Source organism: Leucoraja erinacea, chromosome 28 (assembly GCF_028641065.1).
Source record: "Leucoraja erinacea ecotype New England chromosome 28, Leri_hhj_1, whole genome shotgun sequence".
Taxonomy (NCBI): Eukaryota; Metazoa; Chordata; class Chondrichthyes; order Rajiformes; family Rajidae; genus Leucoraja; species Leucoraja erinaceus.
In genome coordinates, this window is record NC_073404.1 from 1731763 (window position 1) to 1754532 (window position 22770).

Sequence of the window (22770 nt, forward strand, 5' to 3'; positions counted from 1 at the left end):
AGGACAGAGAGGTCGGATTGGGAATGGGAGGGGGAGTTGAAGTGCTGAGCCACCGGGGGTTCAGGTAGGTTATTGCGGACTGAGCGGAGGTGTTCGGCGAAACGATCGCCCAACCTCCGCTTAGTCTCCCCGATGTAAATCAGCTGACATCTAGAGCAGCGGATGCAGTAGATGAGGTTGGAGGAGATACAGGTGAATCTTTGTCGTGGTTTGATGTAGCCATCCTATAAAGCTGCATCATGTCATTCTGACTCTTATACTGAACGCCCCGACCTATGAAGGCAAGTATACAATACGCCTTCTTCACCATTCTATCTACTTGTGTGGCCACTGTGAGGGAGTTATGGACTTGGACCCCAAGACCCCTCTGTACGTCAATGCTGTTAAGGGTCATGTCATTTACTGTATATTTTCTCCTTCATTCAACTTTGCACAGTGCAACACCTCACACATGCTTGGGTCAAACTACACCTGCCATTTCTCTGCCTATTTCTATAGCTGATCTATATCCCACTGTACACATTGACAGCCATCCTCACAGTCCATGATCCCAGCTATCATGGTGTCATCTGCAAACTTACTAACCATTCCGTCTTTAGGGCCTGTCCCACTGAACGAGGTCATCCAAGAACTCTCCCGAGTTTAAAAAAAAAAATCAAACTCGTGGTAAGCACGTAGAATGTACATAGCGGGTACGTCGGAGCTCGGGGCGTCTCTTAGCGGCTCGTAACGCTAATGGCAGGTACTCGAGAAACGCAGTAAGCCCGTGAAGACTAGTGAGGATTTTTCAACATGTTGAAAAATGTCCACAAAAGCCCCGAGTACCTACGAGCAGCCATGACCGTAATTCTCCGAGTTCGAATCAGGGGAAACATGGGAGAACTCGTGAATTACCTCGTACAGTGGGACAGGGGCTTAAGTTATTGACATATATTACAGACAGCAGAGGTCCCAGCATAGATGCATCTTCCAACATAATCAAGGACGAGTCTCACCCCGGCCACTCCCTCGTCACCTCCAGATTCAGGGACAGTTTCTCCCAGCTGTTATCAGGCAACTGAATCATCCTATCACAACCAGAGGGCAGTGCTGAACTACTATCTACCTCATTGGAGATACCAGAGAGTAATGGTCGATAACTGTTTGTCAGGTTGGAGGCCGGTGACTAGTGGGGTGCCACAGGGATCTGTGTTGGGTCCACTGTTGTTTGTCATATACATGAATGATCTGGATGATGGTGTGGTAAATTGGATTAGTAAGTATGCAGATGATACTAAGATAGGTGGTTAACTTCTTTCGTACAGGTCTGAAGAAGGGTTTCGGCCCAAAACGTTGCCTATTTCCTTCGCTCCATAGATGCTGCTGCACCCGCTGAGTTTCTCCAGCTTTTTTGTGTAACCTAAGATAGGTGGTGTTGTGGATAATGAAGTCGATTTTCAAAGTCTACAGAGAGATTTAGGCCATTTGGAAGAGTGGGCTGAAAGATGGCAGTTGGAGTTTAATGCTGATAAGTGTGAGGTGCTACATCTTGGCAGGACAAAACAAAATACGACGTACATGGTAAATGGTAGCGAATTAAGGAATGCAGTTGAACAGAGGGATCTAGGAATAACTGTGCACAGTTCCCTGAAGGTGGAATCTCATGTAGATAGGGTGGTAAAGAAAGCTTTTGGCGTGCTGGCCTTTATATATCAGACCATTGAGAAAAGAAGTTGGGATGTAATGTTAAAATTGTACAAGGCATTGGTGAGGCCAATTCTGGTGTATAGTGTACAATTTTGGTCGCCAAATTATAGAAAAGGTGTCAACAAGATAGAGAGAGTACAGAGGAGATTTACTAGAATGTTGCGTGGGTTTCAGCAACTAAGTTACAGAGAAAGGTTGAACAAGTTAGGTCTTTATTCTTTGGAGCGCAGAAGGTTAAGGGGGGACGATAGAGGTCTTTAAAATGATGAGAGGGATAGACAGAGTTGATGTGGATAAGCTTTTCCCACTGAGAGTAGGGAAGATTCAAACAAGAGGACATGATTTGAGAATTAAGGGACAAAAGTTTCAGGGTAACTTCTTTACTCAGAAAGTGGTAGCTGTGTGGAATGGGCTTCCAGTAGAAGTGGTGGAGGCAGGTTCGGTTTTATCATTTAAAAATAAATTGGATAGGTATATGGACGGGAAGGGAATGGAAGGTTATGGTCTGAGTGCAGGTAGATGGGACGGTGAGAGTAAGTGTTCGGCACAGACTAGAAGGGCCGAGATGGCCTGTTTCCGTGCTGTGATTGTTATATGGTTATATGGTTATTGGGGACCTTCGGACCTTGAGCACTATTGCACCGCCCCCATTCCCTGCAGACACTGGAATGTTGCAGGGCCTGTCTCTGAACAACAACAGCATGTTGACAAGCGCTGAGCAACGCTCCTGCCTCCGCCAACCCGCAGTGTACCCAGTCACACCTACTTGTTTACTTTACACATGTTCACTCCCATCTCCCAGAGTGTTTCTTCCCTGCCCTCCTCAACTCCACGTCTATTCAGTTTAGAGGTCCCGCAGAAAACCAGAGCTCCCGGAGAAAACCCATGCAGGTCACAGGGAGAACGGCCAAACTCCAAACAGACAGCACCCACAGTTAGGATGGAACCCGGGTCTCTGCCGCTGTGAGGCAGCAACTCTGCCCGCATTCATTCATTGCCCCATCCCCAGCACACAGTCGTACAGCACGGAACAGGCCCTTCAGCCCGACCCGTCCATGCCGACCAAGATATCAATCTACACCAATCCTATTACAAACATAGAAAAATAGGTGCAGGAGTAGGCCATTCGGCCCTTCCAGCCAGCACCGCCATTCAATATGATCATGGCTGATCATCTAAAATCAGTACCCCGTTCCGGCTTTTCCCCCATATCCCTCGATTCCATTAGTCCTAAGAGCTAAATCTAACTCTCTCTTGAAAACATCCAGTAAATTGGCCTCCACTGCCTTCTGTGGCAGAGAATTCCACAGATTCACAACTCTTTCGGTGAAAACGTTTTTCCTCGTCTCAGTCCTAAATGGCCGACCCCTTATTCTTAAACTTTGACCCATTCACCCACCCGACCCATTTCCCTCCAAACCTTTCCTATCCACGTTCTTTAAATGCTGTTATAATACCTGCTTCAACTACCTCTTTAGTTTGGTTTAGAGATACAGCGTGGAAACAGACCCTTGAATCTATCGAGTCCACATAAACCTGTGATCCCCACACAATAATTCTACATCAGCCCTGTTTCACATCCCACATACTACGGGCAGCCGGGGGAGGGGGTCGGCTTCTGGCGGGGGCTGTCAGGGGCCAGTGGGGGTGGGAGCGTCCTGTACTTACTCCATCCCCCCTCAACCCCCGCCATCCATCCACTCTTCGTCATTCTCTGGCAGCGCAGCCATTCCCGCCCATTGGGTTCTAATTGTGACGTAGGACATGCAAGTATTACTGCGCAGGCAGGCGCAGCTGACGGGCACCACAAGCTTAAAATGTGAATAACTCTTAAAATATAACAATTTAAATGTTAAAAATGAGATTTATTCAGTCCATTCTTTCTTGTTGCGTCTTTTGTTGCGTTCTGGAGCCGAGGGATGCGGACTGCTTCAGGCGGGGGCCGGAGGGGAGCGTCCTGCAGCCGGGGACTGGTACGGCTTCAGGTGGCGCCAGTCGGGGGCCAGTGGAGGGAGGGGAGGGGGAGGGCTGCCATGGCCTACCGCTCCCCACCAGCTTCAGGTGGGGACCGGTGTGGAGCATCGAGACGCCTTCAGGGGGCTGATGGGGGGGGCGAGGGGTGGGGGTGGGGGAGCATTCTGTTGCTGAGGACGGGACGGCTTCAGGTGGGGGCCGGGTGTGGGGGGTGGAGGGTTGCCGTGGCCAGCCGCTGTGTGGCGGGGTTGCTGTGAGCGGAGGGGTTGTGTGTGCGTGGGCTGGGGGGATTTGTGGGGGGGGGGGGAAGCTCGGAGAATAGACGGGGTTGTGGGGTAGAGGAGGTTTTCATTGGCAGGAGAGGAGATCGATCTGCGCACGCGCGGGTTTTAAGATTTTTAAACCTCACTAACTTTTACATTAGACCACCGATCGGAATGAAACGATGCACTCGCAGCACAGGAGAACGGTGAGTACGCTGTCGAACATTGGAGCGCTCTCGCGTACCGTTTTTGCGCAAATAGAAAGACCACGCAAACCGGAAAATAACAAGATCAGAGTTTTAATTAAGTATAGATGCCCCGCCCTGCGAAGGTAAGCCTTTTTCACCACTCTATCTATTTCTGTGGCCACTTTCAGGGAGTCATGGACTTGGATCCTAAGATCCCTCTGTACGTCAATGCTGTTAAGGGTCTTGACATTTATTGTATATTTTCTCCTTCATTCAACTTCGCAAAGTGCAACACCTCACACTTGCTCGGGTCAAACTATATCCGCCATTCCTCCACCTATTTCTATAGCTGATCTATATCCCACTGTATACATTGGTAGCCTTCCTCACAGTCCATGATCCCAGCAATCATGGTGTCATCTGCAAACTTACTAACCATTCCGTCTAAGTTATTGACAAATATTACAGACAGCAGAGGTCCCAGCATAGATGCATCTTCCAATATAATCCAGGATGTACTCCCTCTTCTCCCCTCTCCCATCAGGCAAAAGGTACAGAAGTGTGAAAACACACACGCCTCCAGATTCAGGGACAGTTTCTTCCCAGCTGTTATCAGGCAACTGAATCATCCTATCACAACCAGAGAGCAGTGCTGAACTACCACCTACCTCATCGGGAACATTCGGACTATCCTTGCACTAAACACTATTCCCTAATCATGTATCTGTACTCTGTGAATGGCTCAATTGTAATCATGAAAATCTTTCTGCTGACTGGAAGGCAGGCAACAAAAATATTTTCACTGTACCTCAGTACACGTGACAATAAACTAAAGTGTTGTACTCAATGCCCCTGTAAACATCAGCATTATTGCACTGCCCCCATTCTCTGCAGACACTGGAATGTTGCAGGGCTGGTCTGACCTGTCTGTGAACAACAACAGCACGTTGACAAGTGCTGAGCAACGCTCCTGCCTCCACCAACCCACAGTGTACCCGGTCACACCTACTTGTTCACTTTACACATGTCCACTGCCGTCTCCCAGAGTGTTGTTCCCTACCCTCCTCAACTCCGCGTCTATTCAGTTTAGAGGTACAGCACGGAAACAGGCCCTTCGGCCCACCGAGTCCGCGTCGGCCAGCCATCCCAGCACCACCCTGCACACTGGGGACAACTCACAATTTACTGCACGTCTTTGGAGTGTGGGAGGAAACCAGAGCTCCCGGAGAAAACCAACACAGGTCACAGGGAGAACGGCCAAACTCCAAACAGACAGCACCCACAGTCAGGATGAAACCCGGGTCTCTGCCGCTGTGAGGCGGCAACTCTACCGCTGCGCCACCGTGCTGCCCGCATTCATTCATTGCCCCATCCCCAGCACACAGTCGTACAGCACCAAACAGGCCCTTCGGCCCGACCCGTCCATCACGACCAAGATATCAATCTACACCAATCCTATTAGAAACATAGAAAAATAGGTGCAGGAGTAGGCCATTCGGCCCTTCGAGCCTGCTAAAATCAGTACCCCGTTCCTGCCTTCTCCCCATATTCCTTGATTCCATTAGTCCTAAGAGCTAAATCTAACTCTCTCATGAAAACATCCAGTGAATTGGCCTCCACTGCCTTCTGTGGCCGATAATTCCAGATTCACAACTCTCTGGGTGAAAACATTTTTCTTCATCTCAGTCCTAAATGGCCGACCGCTTATTCTTGAACTGTGACCCATTCACCCACCCGACCCATTTCCCTCCAAACCTTTCCTATCCACGTTCTTTAAATGCTGTTATAATACCTGCTTCAACTACCTCCTTAGTTTGGTTTAGAGATACAGCGTGGAAACAGACCCTTTAATCTATCGAGTCCACACAAACCTGTGATCCCCACACAATAATTCTACATCAGCCCTGTTTCACATCCCACACACTAGGGGCAATGTACAAAAGCAAAATAACCTACAAATCTGCACCTCTTTGGAATGTGGGGGGGAAACCGGAGCACCCGGAGAAAACCCACGCGGTCACGGGGCGAACGAACAAACTCCGTAGACAGCACCCATAGGCAGGATTGAACCCAGATCTCTGGTGCTGTGAGGCAGCAACTCTACCACTGTGCCGTACCCTCTGGCAGCTTGTTCCATATACCCAGTGTGAAAAAGTTTCCACTCAGGTTCCTATTAAATCTTTCCCCTCTCATTTTGATGCTATGTTCTCCAGTTCTTGACCCTATCTATTCCCCTCATGATTATACACACCACTCACTATAAGATCACCCTTTATCCTTCTGCCCTCTAAGAAATAAAGTCCTAGCCTGCCCGATCTCTCCCTGTAGCTCAGATTCTCAAGTCCTGGCAACATCCTCGTAAATGTTCTCTCCACGCTTTCTAACTTGACAAAATGTTTCCCGAGGCAAGGTAACCAATATTGAAGACAATACTCTAAATACAGCCTCACCAACGACTCGTACAACTGTAACATCCCAACTTCGATACACAGTGCTCTGACTGATGAAGGCCAAAGTGCTGAAAGCCGTTGTGACCACCCTATCTACCTGTGATGCCACTTTCAAGGAACTAAGTAACTGCACTCCTAGGAAAGTCACAAATGTGCTGCAGTAACTCAGCGGGTCAGGCAGCATCTCTGGAGAACATGGATAGGTGACCTTTCGGGTGGGGCCGCTTCTTCAGATGGATTGCAAGAGTCCCTGACCCACTGAGTTACGCCAGTATTTAGAGTCCTTCCTTGGTAAACCAGCATGCACCTGTACTCCTAGATCCCTCTGCTCTACAACACTCCCCAGAGCCCTGCCACTCACTGTGAAGGTCCTGCCCTGGTTTAACTCCCCAAATGTAACACTTATCTGTATTGAACTCCATTAACCATTTCCTCAGCCCACCTGCCCAACATTTAGTTGAGAGATACAGCTCGGACACAGGCCCTTCGGCCCACCGAGTCCGCACCGACCCGTGATGCCCGCACACTAATACTATCCTACACACACAAGCGATAATGTTACACATACGCCAAGCCAATTAACCTCCAAATCTGTACATCTTTGCAGCGTGGGAGGATATCGAACTCGGAGAAAACCCACATGGTCAATAGACAATAGGTGCAGGAGTAGGCCATTCGGCCATTCGGCCCTTCGAGCCAGCACCACCATTCAATGTGACCATGGCTGATCATCCCCAAACAGTACCCCGTTCCTGCCTTCACCCCATATCCCCTGATTGCGCTATCTTTAAGAGCCCTATCTAGCTCTCTCTTGAAAGCATCCAGAGAACCTGGCTCTGAGGCAGAGAATTCCACAGACACACCACTCTCTGTGAGAAAAAGTGTTTCCTCGTCTCTGTTCTAAATGGCTTACTCCTTATTCTTAAACTGTGGCCCCTGGTTCTGGACTCCCCCAACATCGGGAACATGTTTCCTGCCTCTAGCGCGTCCAAGCCCTTAACAATCTAATATGTTTCAATGAGATCCCCTCTCATCCTTCTAAACTCCAGAGTGTACAAGCCCCCGGTCACGGGGAGAACGTACAAACTCCATGCAGACAGCACCCGTAGTTGAACCCTGGATGGAACCCGGCTCTGTGGCGCTGCAAGAACAGTAATGCAGCAACTCCACTGCTCTGCCATCGGGCCGATGATCAAGATACTGCCATAATTATTAATAACCATCTTTGCAGTCTCCAAAACCACCCACTGCAAACTTGCTAATCATGTCATATACATTCTCATCTAAATCGCTGATATAAACCACAAACAGCAATGGGCCCAGCACCGATCCCCGAGGCACACCCTCATCACAGGCCTCCAGTTCGAAAAACACCCTCACCCTCTGCATCCTTCCACCAAGCCAACTCTCTATCCAGTCGGCCAGCTCTCCCTGGACCCCATGCCATCTAACCTTCCACAGCAGGAGGGACGGCACGGTGGCGCAGCTGCTGCCTCACAGGGCCAGAGACCCGGGTTCAATCCTGACCACGGGTGCTGTCTGTGTGGAGCTTGTACATTCTTCCCGTGACCTGTGTGGGTTTTCTCTGGGAGCTCTGGTTTCCTCCCACACTCCAAAGGCTTGTAGTTCAATTGGCTTCAGGATAGAGCTGGTGTACGGGGGTCACGGGTCGGGGGGATTTGGTGGGACAAAGGGCCTGTTTCTACGCTGTATCTCTAAACTAAACCAAGTAGCCTACCATGCGGAACCTTATGAAATACCTTGCTGGTCCATACAGACAATGTCTGCAACTCCACCCTCATTCATCTTTAGGTTACTTCAAAAAAACTCAATCAAATTTGTGAAATCATACTGACTATCCCTAATCAACCCTTAGCTATCCAAATGCATGTATATCTTATCCTCAGATGCCCCCTCGAACCCCCCTCACCCCCAGTAACAGCTCACCCTACGTCAGGCGTATTGGTTTAAAGATCACAGCTTTACCCCAGCCTAGAAAGATTAAACCCTATCTTGAATTTAATCCTGATTAAACTCCCCACCAGCACTGCACCCCAGTGTTACACACAGACCCGTCCCCACCAGCACTGCACCCCAGTGTTACACACAGACCCGTCCCCACCAATACTGTACCCCAGTGTTACACACAGACCCGTCCCCACCAGTACTGTAAGGATTGGGACAGAGTGGGAGAGGTGTGAGAGAGAGAGATAGAGAGAGGGGGGGGGGGGGAGGGGGGGGCAGGGAGAGGGGGGGGCTGGGAGAGGGAGCAGGGAGAGGGGGGGGAGGGAGGGGGGTGAGGGAGGGGGGGGGGACAGGGAGAGTGGGGGGGGCCGCAGGGAGAGGGGGGGGCAGGGAGGGGGGGGTGAGGGGGGGGGGGGGCAGGGAGAGGGTGGGCAGGGGAGAGGGGGGGGGGAGAGGGGGGGTTGAGGGGGGGGGGGGAGAGGGGGGGCAGGGAGAGGGGGTTTGAGGGGGGGGGGCAGGGGGAGGGGGGGGGGGGAGAGAGGGGGGGGGGGGGTCAGGGAGAGTGGGGAAGGGAGACTTACTGCTGTAGAGAGTGTTGATCCAGGAGAGCCGAGGTGGAGGCTGGTGACTGACGGGGTCCATGATCCCCCTTCGTCTCCTGGCTCATCCCACACAGGGGCTCCCACAGTCAGACCCCCCCCCCCCCTCCGCCCCTGTGTCTCCCCCCTCACTCGCTGCCCCCTCCTTCAGTCTCCCCCCTCCCTTCCCTGTCTCTCCCTCTCCTCCCGGTGTATCCCACACTCACTCTCTCCACAAAACCTCCGCTCTCTCTCCCCTTCGATGTGTGTCCCCCCTCCCGCACTCACCCTCCCCTCTCACTGACCACCTCCTCTCTCTCCCCTCCCTCACAGTCTCTCACTCCCCTCCCTCACTCCCTGCCGGTCTCCCCGCTGCCGCTGCCGCTGCCGCTGCCCGCTGCCGGTGCTCGGGGCCTCTGCGACGTGGAGCAGCTGGGCACCGCCGCTGCTCTCTGCAGCCGGGACAATGCAGCGGCTGCTGCCCACACACACACACACACACACGCCTCCCCCCTCCCCCTCCCCGCAGCGTGCAGGAGACAGGCCCTTCAGCCCCACCGGCCTATCCTACCGCAGCGCGACCATTCCTCCCACCCCCGCACCTCTACACCCCCACATTGCCCATTTACAGTTGCCTCCCTTCAACCTTGCAGCTCACACATATACAGTGCCCTCCATAATGTTTGGGACAAAGACCCATCATTTATTTATTTGTCTCTGTACTCCACAATTTGAGATTTGCAATAGAAAAATAATCACATGGGGTTAAAGTGCACATTGACAGATTTTAATAAAGGCCATTTTTATACATTTTGGTTTCACCATGTAGACATTACAGCAGTGTTTATACATAGTCCCCCCATTTCAGGGCACCATAATGTTTGGGACACAGCAATGTCATGTAAATGAAAGTAGTCACGTTTAGTATTTTGTTGCATATCCTTTGCATGCAATGACTGCTGGAAGTCTTCGATTCATGGACATCACCAGTTGCTGGATGTCTTCTCTGGTGATGCTCTGCCAGGCCTGTATTGCAGCCATCTTTAGCTTATGCTTGTTTTGGGGGCTAGTCCCCTTCAGTTTTCCCTTCAGCATATAAAGGGCATGCTCAATTGGGTTCAGATCGGGTGATTGACTTGGCCACTCAAGAATTGACAATTTTTTAGCCTTGAAAAACATCTTTGTTGCTTTAGCAGTATGTTTGGGATCATTGTCTTGCTGTAGAATGAACAGCCAGCCCATGAGTTACAAGGCATTTGTTTGAACTTGAGCAGATAGGATGTGTCCATACACTTCAGAATTCATTATGCTACTACCATCAGCAGTTGTATCATCATCCCTTCCAAGCTGGTTATCAAGCTCACAGAACTGGTTCTCTGCGCGTCCCTCTGCAATTGGATCCTCGACTTCCTCATCCACAAACCACAGTCTGTTTGAATTGGCGGAAACACTTCATCCTCAGTAACAATTAGTACAGGAGCACCTCAAGGCTGTGTGCTCAGCCCCCTGCTTTACTCACTCTATACCCATGACTGTGTAGATGGACATAGTGCCAACTCCATCCTCAAGTACACTGACGACACCACCGTTGTTGGACGAATCATAGATGGGGATGAGTCAGAGTATAGAAGTGAGATCGACCGACTGACCAAATGGTGCCAGCACAACAACCTGGCTCTCAACATCAGTAAGACCAACAAACTGATTGTGGACTTTGGTAGGGAAGGATGAGGACCCACAATCCTGTTCACATCAGTGGGACGATGGTGGAGAGAGTCAATAACTTCAAATTCCTGTGCGTGCATATTTCCGAAGATCATTCCTGGACCCAGCACACCGATGCAATTATAAAGAATTGATCATTCATCAGCGACTCTACTTCCTGAGAAGATTACGGAGATTCGGCATGTCAAAGAGGATTCTCCTAAACTTCTACAGGTGAGCGGTAGAGAGCACATCGACTGTTTGCATCGTGGCCTGGTTGGCAACTTGAACGTCCAGGAGCGGAAAAGAATGCATAAAGTTGTGACCACTGCCCAGTCCTTCACCGGCTCTGACCTCCCCACCATCGAAGGGATCTATCGTAGTCGCTGCCTCAAAAAGGCTGCCAAAATCATCAAGGACCCGCACCATCCTGGCCACACACTCATCTCACCATTGCCATTGGGAAGAAGGTACAGGAGCCTGAAAATTGTAACGTCCAGGTTCAGGAACAGCTTCTTCTCTACAGCCATCAGGCTGTCAAACACAACAACAAATAAGCTCTGTGCTCTGAACTGCAAAATACTATTTTATTATTGTACTATATTTGTTATTTATTTAACTTTTTTTTTAATCTCTGGCCCCGTTATGTACTATGTTCACATATTCTGTTGTGCTGCCGCAAGTAAGAATTTCATTGTCCCATCCGGGACATATGACAATAAAACTCTGGACTCTTGTATCATCAATGATGATAAGTGAGCCAGTACCTTCAGCAGCCATACATGCCCAGACTGTAACACCCCCACCACTGTGTTTCACAGATGAGGTGATATGCTTTGGATCTTGGGCAGTTCCTTCTCTCCTCCATACTTTGCTGTTGCCATTGCTCCGATATAAGTTAATCTTCGTCTCATCTGTCCACAAGATCTTTTTCCAGAACTGTGGTTGCTCTTTTAAGTACTTCTTGGTGTAACTGTAACCTGCCCATCCTATTTTTGCGGCTAACCAGTGGTTTGCATCTTGCAGTGTAGCCTCAGTATTTCTGTTCATGAAGTCTGCGGACAGTGGTCATTGACAAATCCACACCTGACTCAAGAGTGTTTCTGATCTGTCGGACAGGTGTTTGGGGATTTTTCTTTATTATAGAGAGAATTCTTCTGTCATCAGCTGTGGATGTCTTCCTTGACCTGCCTGTCCCTTTGCGATTAGTAAGCTCACCAGTGCTCTCTTTTTTCTTAATGATGTTCCAAACAGTTAATTTTTGTAAGTCTAAAATTTGGCTGATGTTTCTCACAGTTATATTCTTGTTTCTCAATTTCATAAATGGCTTATTTGTCTTTCATCGGCACAACTTTGTTCCTCATGTTGATAAACAGCAATAAAAGTTTCCAAAGGTGATGGAAAGACTGGAGGCAATTAAACACACCTGAGCAATTACAAACACCCGTGAAGCCGTGTGTCCCAAACGTTATGGTGCCCTGAAATGTGGGGGGACTATGTATACACACAGCTGTAATTTCTACATGGTGAAACCAAAATGTATAAAAATGGCCATTAATAAAATCTGTCAATGTGCACTTTAACCACATGTGATGTTTTTTCTATTACAAATCTCAAATTATGGAGTATAGAGGGAAATAAATAAACGACGGGTCTTTGTCCCAAACATTATGGAGGGCACTGTATACCCCGACACCACCCACCCTTGCACCTCTGCATCACCAGCTTGACCCTTGCTGCACCCCTACAGATCCCCTTGCACTCCTGCAGCACCTCCCCCTTGCACCCCTGCAGTACACACCCCTGCACCACCCACTGTTGCAACCCTGCCGACCCTCCCACTCCCCTGCAGTTTGCAGCAAATGCAGACAGGGGACTGACGGAGGGGAACACAGCTGGGTGGGCAGGGAATCACCCTGGAACAGGGGAGGGCAACAAGCCCTGCAGCCTAGCTTGCCCACACCACCCAACATGTCCCAGCTACACTAGTCCCACTTGCCTGCACTTGGTCCATATCCCTCCAAATCTGTCCTATCCATGTACTTGTCTAACTGTTCTTAAACAATGGGATAGTCCCAGCCTCAACTGCCTCCTCTGGAAGCTTGTTCCATACACCCAACACCCTTTGTGTGAAAAAATACCCCTCAGATTCCTATTAAAACCTTTCCCCTTCACCTTGTACCTATGTCCTCTGGTCCTCGATTTCCCTACTTTGGGCGAGAGACTCTGTGCATCTGCCTGCTCTATTCCTCTCATGATCTTATACAGTTTTATATCTTAAGGGGCGAGTAAGGGGAAGAGTGGAAGGCACCATCTGGGGGGAGGGGGACAGGGGAGGGTCAGGACTCTGGCCCTGAGGGGGGGGGGGGGTTAGGGGGGGGGTTAGAGTCAGGGACAAGGGCCTTTCAGCAACAAGAAGAAAGGAGGAAAGAACTCAAGCAGATGATGAGAAGGCCAAAGGGGGGCATAAAAAAGGCTTTGGTGAGTTGGGTTACAGAAAATCCCATAGCTTTTCCTTTTAATAAAAAGGGGATAACAATGGAGGAGGTAGGACCGACCACTCACGGTAATAGGCCTTTCTCACGGGGCGACGTGACGCAAGATGTAGCCAGAGTGAAGTGGTCGTGGTCTAGCACGATATAACGGGGGGGGTAGACAAAGAGTTCCCGCAGTACTCGGCATTTCTGTTATTTGTGCGAGTGACTTGTCCGTCTCCCGAGCTTTCCCGTTAAATCTTGAATGACCACTGTAAACTGTCAAGTGTAATTAAATCACCACGTGGCACAAATGATGGGGGGGAGAGAGAGAAATGAGGGGAGACGTATATACACACACAAAGCAGAGTTTTACTGTGTATGTGGGAGACACAGATGGACTGAGCACAGTACCTCGGTCTTACTGCGTGTGGGAGAGGGGGAGAAAGAGACGTACACTCACAGAGGCAGAGTCTCTCAGCCTGTGTGAGAGGGAGGGAGGGAGAGAGAGAGAGGCACATACAAGGTGAATGTGAAATCTCACTTGCCTGTTTCAGTGACAGACACCCGCCGCCAGTAAATGAAGACACCCCCATCTGTCTCCCCCTCCTCTCCCTCGACTCCCCCACCTTTCCCTCCCAACTCCAGTCCCGTCCCGACCCCCTGGGAAACTGAAGGGAGCAACAATTAACTGCTGCCTGCCTGCTGAGTTAACATAGAAACATAGAAATTAGGTGCAGGAGTAGGCCATTCGGCCCTTCGAGCCTGCACCGCCATTCAATATGATCATGGCTGATCATCAACTCAGTATCCCGTACCTGCCTTCTCTCCATACCCTCCGATCCCCTTGGCCACAAGGGCCACATCTAACTCCCTCTTAAATATAGCCAATGAACTGGCCTCAACTACCCTCTGTGGCAGAGTGTTCCAGAGATTCACCACTCTCTGTGTGAAAAAGGTTCTCCTCATCTCGGTTTTAAAGGATTTCCCCCTTATCCTTAAGCTGTGACCCCTTGTCCTGGACTTCCCCAACATCGGGAACAATCTTCCTGCATCTAGCCTGTCCAACCCCTTAAGAATATTGTAAGTTTCTATAAGATCCCCTCTCAATCTCCTAAATTCTAGAGCGTATAAACCAAGTCTATCCAGTCTTTCTTCATAAGACAGTCCTGACATCCCAGGAATCAGTCTAAAGAGTTCCCACGGTATTAAGACGATGTTAGTTGCGCCCAAGTTTAAATTTCCAACGTGCGTTTCAGAGTAAAGAGTCAGCGCAGAATCCTTGATAATCAAAAACTGTCTGAATCAGCAAGTTAGACACAAAATGCTGGAGTAACTCAGCGGGCCAAGCAGCATCTCTGGAGAAAAGGAATAGATTCCATTTTTGGTTGGGACCCTTCTTCGGGATGATTGTAGGGGGGAACTGGAAGCAAGAAAAGACCGGGACAAATCAGGGCCAACAACAGATGACCTCAGCAGTTGATGTCCATATACGGATGCAAATCTTTATTTTTTAAATTCAATCCCACAGAAGACAATTTTTTACTCACCTTCTGTCCCCTCTGTCCAGCTTCCGGGTTAACCATTCGCAGGAGTTCCCACGGTACACGCAAGAGTCAGTACGGATATCGCACTGGCCACTACGTGCATATAATGTTGCAATGTTCAACCACAAGTGTACAAGTCACTCTTGGAGAAATTCAAGCTTGTTTGAATTTCCTCCCGAGTCACCAAGTTACACGAGTACCTGCCGTTAGCGCCACGGTGGTCCACGAATGCCGCACGGTTATCGCAAGACGTTCCCATGATGTTCAACTCTGGTTAACTCTTGCGTCAAGTCACCCCGTGAGAAAGGGGTTTAAAGGTGGAATTTGTGCTTGGAATCTGGGGATTTAAGTGGGGTCCTAAACAAATACTTTCATAAGCTCATATGTAAGCAATAGGAGCAGAATTAGGCCATTCGACCCATCAATACTCCACCATTCCACCATGGCTGACCTATCTTTCCCTCTCAACCCCATTCTCCTGCCTTCACCCCATAATCAAGAATCTGTCAATATGGGCATTAAAAACATTCACTGCATCTGTTTTCACCGAGGAGAAGGACATGGAGGACAGTGAGATCAGTGTGGAGAACACTAACATGCAAGGGCAGTTTGAGATCAAGCAGGACGTGGTGTTGGCTTCATGAAGGTGGATAAATCCCCAGGACCTGATGGCATCTATCCCAGGTTATCGAGAGAGCCATGAGATGAGATTACAGGAGCCTTGATGAAGATCTTTGCCACAAGCAAGGTCCCAGAGGACTGGAGAGTAGCTAATGTTGTTACTTTATTTAAGAAGGGAATTGGAGAGAATCCAGGGAATTATAGACCGCTGAGCCTCACATGAGTGATAGGGAAACTATTAGAGAGGATTGACACAAAAGTAACTGTGCAGGCAGCATCTCTGGAGAGAAGGAATGGGTGATGTTTGGGGTCGAGAGCCTTCTGTTCTGTATGTGATTTACTCCCATTTGGAAGAGAATGGGATAACTAGGGGCAGTCAGAATTGCTTTGTACTTGGCAGGTCATGTCTTGCTAACTTGATCTCGCGTTTTTTGAGGTGGCGACGGTGATCGACGAGTGTGCACGGTGGATGCTGTTTAGATGAATATCAGTAAGGCATTTGATAAAGTCCCCCACGGTAGGCTGCTCCAGGAAATTAACATGCACAGGATTAACAGTAATTCAGAACTGGCTAAACTGACAAAAGGCAGTCATCGTGTCCTTGCCTCAACTACCTCCTCTGGCAGCTTGTTCCATACATCCACCACCCTTTGCGTGAAAAAGTTATCCCTCAGATTTCTATTCAATCTTTTCCCCTTCAGCTTTAAAGGGTTGTGGTGGAATATTCGGGCTGGATGTCTGTGACCAGTGGAGTTCCACAGGGATCTGTACTGGGACCGCTGCTGTTTTGTGATGTAGATGGGTTGGTTGGTGAGGTTGCAGGTGACACCAAGTCTGCAGGGGTCTGTAAGGAAGGCTGTCAAAGTATACAGCGGGATATACTGTAGATCAGCTACAGAAATAGGGGTAGAAGTGGCAGTTTAATCCGAGCAAGTGCGATGTGTTGCACTTTGGGAGGTCAAATGCAAAGGGGAAATGATAAAATTAATGGCAAGACCCTAAAAAGCATTGATGTACAGAGGGAACTGGATGTTTGTAGCTCACTGAAGGTGACAAGTACATAGAGTGGTTAAGAAGACGTGCAGTTTGCTTGCCTCCGTTGGTCAAAGTATGAGTGCAAGAGTCAGGAAGTCATGATGTCGTTTGGTTAGACTGTATTTGGACTCCTGGTCACCCCATTACAGGAAGGATGTGGAGGCTTTGTATAGTGTACAGACATAGTTTACCAGAATTATGCTAGATTATGGATGTACACAGTCCCTGGCTGATCTACACTGTCATAGAACAGTACAGCACAAGAACAGGCCCTTCGGCCCACGGTGTCTGTACTGAACATGATGCCAAAACTATCACCTATCTGTCTGCACATAACCCATATCCCCCCCCATTCCCAAGACTAAGGTGTTAGTGGTGGACTTTAGGAGGAGAGGAGCACCCCGTCCCCTGTCTCCATCAATGGTGTGGATGTGCAGTTTACCAGGGAGTACAAATACCTTGGAATGTATCTGGACAGTAAACTGGACTGGTCCAGGAACGCTGATGCCCTGTACAAGTAGGGACAGAGCCGACTGTTCTTTTTGAGAAGGCTCCGCTCCTTCAACCTCCGCAGTAAGATGCTGCAGATGTTCTGCCAATCGGTGGTGGCCAGCGCCATCTTCCTCGCTGCCGTGTGCTGGGGCAGCAGGGCGAAGGCTGCAGACACCAACAGGATCAACAAACTCATCAGGAAGGCTGGCTCCATCCTGGGGGTGGAGTTGGATTCACGGGAGGTGGTCTTGGAGGGGAGGATGCTCCTCAAACTGCGGAGCATCCTGGACAATACAGCTCCATGACACACACTGGTCAACCTGAGGAGCCCCTTCAGCAACAGCCTGGTTCCACCAAGATGCAGCACAGAGCGCCACAGGAGATCCTTCTTCCCTGTGGCTATCAAACTGTTCAACTCCTCACCCTTCTGTCCTGGGGTAGACCGAGTGCCCCCCCCCAGCCCAATCTTTGCACATCCCCCAAGCCTTTCCACTCGTCACTTTAATTTCATGTGTCATGTATTTTGTGTTTTTCTGACTGTGGGCAGATCAATTTCCCTCCTGGGATAAATCTATCGTATCATATATCCATGTGCCGATATAAAAGCATTTAAAATCCCACTATCATATCTGCTTCACCACCCTCTGTATAAAAAACCTGCCCCACGCATCTCTTTTAAACATTCCCCCTTTCACCTTATAGCTCTGCCCTCTAGTATTTGACATTTCCACCCTGGGGAAAAAGGTTCTGACTGTCTACCCTATCTATGCCTCTCGTAATTCTAAACACCTCTATTACCCCTGCATTCCAGAGAAAACATTCCAAGTCTGACCAACCTCTCCCTGTAACTGAATCCCCCTGACCAACCTCCTCTGCCCCTGGATGTTGTGTTGGACAGGATGTATCAGTGACGACAAGAAATATAGAAATATAGAAAAATTGGTGCAGGAGTAGGCCATTCAGCCCTTCAAGCAAGCACTGCCATTCAATATGATCATGGCTGATCATCTAAGAGACTGGGTAGGCTGGGATTGTTTTCAACGGAGCACAGGAGACTGTGGGGGGAATGGAAGGAGGTTTGGTTTAGTTTAGAGATACAGAACGAAAAGAGGCCCTTCGGCCCACCAAGTCCGCGCTGATCAGCGATCGCCGTACATTAGCACAAGGCTACACACACTAGGGACAATTTACACTCATACCAAGTATACGAACCCAAGACAATTAACCTACAAACCTGTACATCTTTGGAGTGTGGGAGGAAACTGGAGCACCCAGAGAAAACCCATGTGATCACAGGGAGAACGTACAAACTCCGTACAGACTCCACCCGTAGTTGGGATTGAGCCTGGGTCTGTGGCGCTGCAAGGCAGTAGCTCTATTGCTGCACCACTGTGTGAGAGACAGAGAGGGAGGGGCAAGGCGGGGAGATGTTCGATGACCAGAGGGCTAAAGGGAAAAAATATAGAGAGGTTGGGGGGGGAGGGGGGGAGGTCCAAGGAAGAATGTTTTTCCCCAGGGAAGTTGGACCTGGAGCCCCTTGAGTTGGAGGGTGGTGGTGGCAGGACCTCTCCACCATTGGGGTGGCACAGTGGTAGAGCCACTGCCTTACAGAGCCAGGGGCCATGGTTCGATCCTGACCATGGGTCCTGTCTGTACGGAGTTTGTACATTCTCCCCGTGACCCACGTGAGTTTTTTCTGGGTGCTCCGGTTTCTTTCTACACTCCAAAGATGTATAGGTTTGGAGGTTAACTGGCTCCTGTAAATATTGTAAATTATTCCTAATGTGTAGGGTGGTGTTAGTGTGTGGGGATCGCTGGTCGGTGCGGACTCGGTGGGCCAAAGGGCCAGTTTCCACGCTGTATCTCTGAAGTGTAAACCTCCTGTGCCCCAGGGCGAGTGCCCGAGAAGAAGGCAAAGAGCGGGCACAGGGGAATGTGATCAGGAATTCATGGTCAGCATGGACTGGATGGACCGAATGGCCTCTCTCCATGCTGTCTGAGTCTGACGTTGTCACAGTCCTTTCTCACGGCTGGCCTGCCCTGCTCTGTGTCGCTGGACCCTGATGTGTGGAGCACACCGCCCCTTACACTTTATCCCACGCCCCCACTTTGTTTACAGCTTGGGGCGGCACAGTGGCGCAGCGGGTAGAGCTGCTGCCTCACAGCGCCGCAGGCCCGGGTCTGAACCTAATCTCGGCTGCTGTCTGTGTGTGAAGTTGGTACGTTCTCCCTGAGACCGCGTGGGTTTTCTCCGGGTGCACTGGTTTCCTCCCACACTCCAAAGACGTACAAGTTTGCAGGTTAATTGTGTAGGGAGTGAATGTGAAAGTGGGACAACATAGAACTGGTGTGAATTCGATGATCGATGGTCAGCGTGGGCTGAAAGGCCTGTGTCCATGCTGTATCTCAAAACTAAGGTAAAGTTCACAACAACACAGTAAAGTTGACTCAACACAGCTCATTGCAATTCCCTCTCATTGTCCAAAACCCTAAAGACATCCGATGATGGGTGCGTTCCGCAGGGTAGTCGAGGAATCGAGAACCAGAGGACATAGGTAGAAGCTGAGGGGTGGAAAATTTTAATAGGAACCTGGGGGGGTTACTTTTTTTGTTAAACTCAAAGGGCGGTGGATGTATGGAACAAACTGCCAGAGGAGGGAGTTGAGGCTGGGACTATCACAACTTTTAAAAGATATCCAAATGGGTACATGAATAGAAAAGGTGTAGAGGGATCTGGGCCAAATGCGGGCAGGTGGGACTAGTGTAGATGGGGAATCTTTGGCGGAAAGGGCAAGTCGATCGAAAGACCCGTTTCAATGCTGTATGTCTCTAGAAACCCAGGTGTTATACGGCGACAGACCCTGCCCACGGGTACTGTACCCCAGTTACATAGACCCTGCCCATCGGTACTGTACCCCAGTTACATAGACCCTGCCCACGGCTACTGTACCCCAGTTACATAGACCCTGCCCACTGGTACTGTACCCCAGTTACAGACAGACCCTGCCCATTGGTACTGTACCCCAGTTACATAGACCCTGCCCACTGGTACTGTACCCCAGTTACAGACAGACCCTGCCCACGGGTACTGTACCCCAGTTACATAGACCCTGCCCACTGGTACTGTACCCCAGTTACACAGACAGACCCTGCCCACCGGTACTGTACCCCAGATACACAGAGAGACCCCGCCCACGGGTACTGTACCCCAGTTACACAGAGAGACCCAGCCCACTGCTACTGTACCCCAGTTACATAGTTACATAGACCCTGCCCACGGGTACTGTACCCCAGTTACATAGACCCTGCCCAGACCCTGCCCACCCACCGACACTGTACCCCAGTTACATAGACCCTGCCCACGGGTACTGTACCCCAGTTACATAGACCCTGCCCACGGCTACTGTACCCCAGTTACAGACAGACCCTGCCCACTGGTACTGTACCCCAGTTACATACACCCTGGTACTGTACCCCAGTTACACAGACAGACCCTGCCCACTGGTACTGTACCCCAGTTACACAGACAGACCCAGCCCAGTTACACAGACAGACCCAGCCCTACAGCTCTCACCTGTGGAGTCGCGGTCGGAGCTGTACTCCCGGTCGCTGCCGTCGCTGGGTGAAGTCTCCCTGAACCTGCGGACAGACGGAGAGACTAGTTGTTGCCGCCGCCGCAGCCCCGGGGAGCCGCCGCCTCTGCCGCGCTGCTTGGTCAGCGGCCTGAAGCGGGGGAAGACCACGGGCCGAGCCGGGCTCCGGGCCGCCAGCTGCGGGCTCTGCGCCTCTCCCTCGCTGTCTCTCTCGTCCTCCCGCCCCGGCTCCAGCCCCAGCCCCGGGATGCCGGGCCCGGTCACCTCCCTGCCCGCAGCAGCTGCTCCCCGCTCCCCAGCGCCGACACCTTGGCTCCCCGGGACCATACTCGGTGGCCGGTCTCCGGTGCTCGGTGGACCGTCTCCGGTGCTCCGGTCTCCGGTGCTCGCTGGCCCGTCTCCGGTGCTCGCTGGCCCGTCTCCGGTGCTCGCTGGCCGGTCTCCGGTGCTCGGTGGACCGTCTCCGGTGCTCGCTGGCCCGTCTCCGGTGCTCGCTGGCCCGTCTCCGGTGCTCGCTGGCCCGTCTCCGGTGCTCGCTGGCCCGTCTCCGGTGCTCGGTGGCCCGTCTCCGGTGCTCGGTGGACCGTCTCCGGTGCTCGGTGGACCGTCTCCGGTGCTCGCTGGCCGGTCTCCGGTGCTCGCTGGCCCGTCTCCGGTACTCGGTGCCTCGTCGCCGATGCTTGGCGTCTCCGGGTCGATACTTGGAGAATTCGCCGACTCGATACTTTCTTTCTCGGCTCCGATACCTTGTGTCGCCGACTCGGTGCCTTGTGCCCCAGCGGCGATAGTTTGTGCCCCTTCTCCGGTACTTTGTGTGGCCGGGTCGATACTCGGAGTGTTGGCACCGATACTCTGTGTCTGCAGGTCGGTGCCTTGTGCCTCAGCGCCGATACCTTGAGTCTCAGGTTCGATACTTTGTGCCCCTTCTCCAGTGCTTTGTATCTCCGGGTCGATACTTGGAGTGTTCGCGCCGAAACTTTGTTGGGGTACCGAGGGGCCGGCGCCTCCTTTACCGCCCGGGGGTCGGGGCTGGGGCTTGGGCTTGGGCCGGGGTCGGGGCTGGGGTCGCGACTGTCCCTGTCCCGGTCCCGGCCCGCGGCCCAGCGCCGTCTCCAGGTAAATTACTTTGAACCTCTCCTGGGCGAGCTGGTCCTGGCGGCGCCGTAGTTGCTGCCGGCACCGGCCCAGCTCGGCCTCCACCTCCTCCAGCGACCGTAGCTCCATCCGCGGCGCCTCGCTGTCCGGGAACTCCCGCCGCCAGTGGCCCTCAAACTCGGCCGGGTCCCACATCGCTGCCCGGCCCGGAGCCTAGAGCCGCTGCCCCGCTCAACAGGTACCGCTCCCTCCCCTGTCTCTCTCTCCCCACGCTTGATCTCTCCCTTCCCCCTTCCCCTCTCTCTTTAATTCTTTGTTTCTTTCACTTTCTTTCTCCCCTCTCTCTCTATCTCCCTCTCACTTCCTCACTCCACGGTCTCACACAGCACCCGGAACACACGCTCAGGGGCGTTGCAGAGTGAGGAGGGATTGCCCGCTAGTATGGGCGTGATGGGTTGAACGGCCAGCTCCACCACGTCTTGTATTACGTTTGTTTGTTTGACTCCAGCTCTCTGGCGCCCGAATTCACCCCTGCCCCCCTCCCTCTCTCTGCCCCCCACCCCCCCCCCTCTCTCTGCCCCCCCCTCTCTCTCGGCCCCCTTCCCTCCCCCTCCCTCCCCCTCTGCCCCCCTCCCTCTGCCGCCCCTCTCTCTCTCTGCCCCCCCTCTCTGTCCCTCTGCTCCCCCTCTCTCTCTCTCTGCCCCCCCTCCCTCTCTCTGCCCCCCCCTCCCTCTCTCTGCCCCCCCTCCCTCTCTCTCTCTCTCTTTGCCCCCCTCCTCTCTCTCTCCCCTCTACCCCTGCCCCCACCCCCATCCATTTATTCCCCCCACTCATGTTTCCAACCCCGTCCCTCCCTCCCTCTCACTTCCCCCCACCCACCCTTCATCTCGTCTCATCCTCCCCTCCCGCAGGGGTGGCGCTCCCTCTGGCCCAGGGGAACAACTGCAGTGTGTGGCACTGGGAGAGGCAGGAATGCAGATTCCTCGCTAGGCCTGGCAATGCCAATCATTGTTCTCACCACTTCTCATGGACATTTGTGAACAATACCCATACCTTTCAGGTCCTCAAACTCTGACTCTTGGCCTTCACATCTCCAGCAGGTCTA

At 51.5% G+C, this 22770-nt stretch overlaps 1 pseudogene; it reads right to left on the reverse strand.

Moving 5' to 3' along the window:
- The window catches only part of LOC129710442 (active breakpoint cluster region-related protein-like), a 60154-nt pseudogene extending 38228 nt beyond the window's left edge, over positions 1-21926 (reverse strand).
- Positions 21927-22770: the final 844 nt, after the last annotated feature.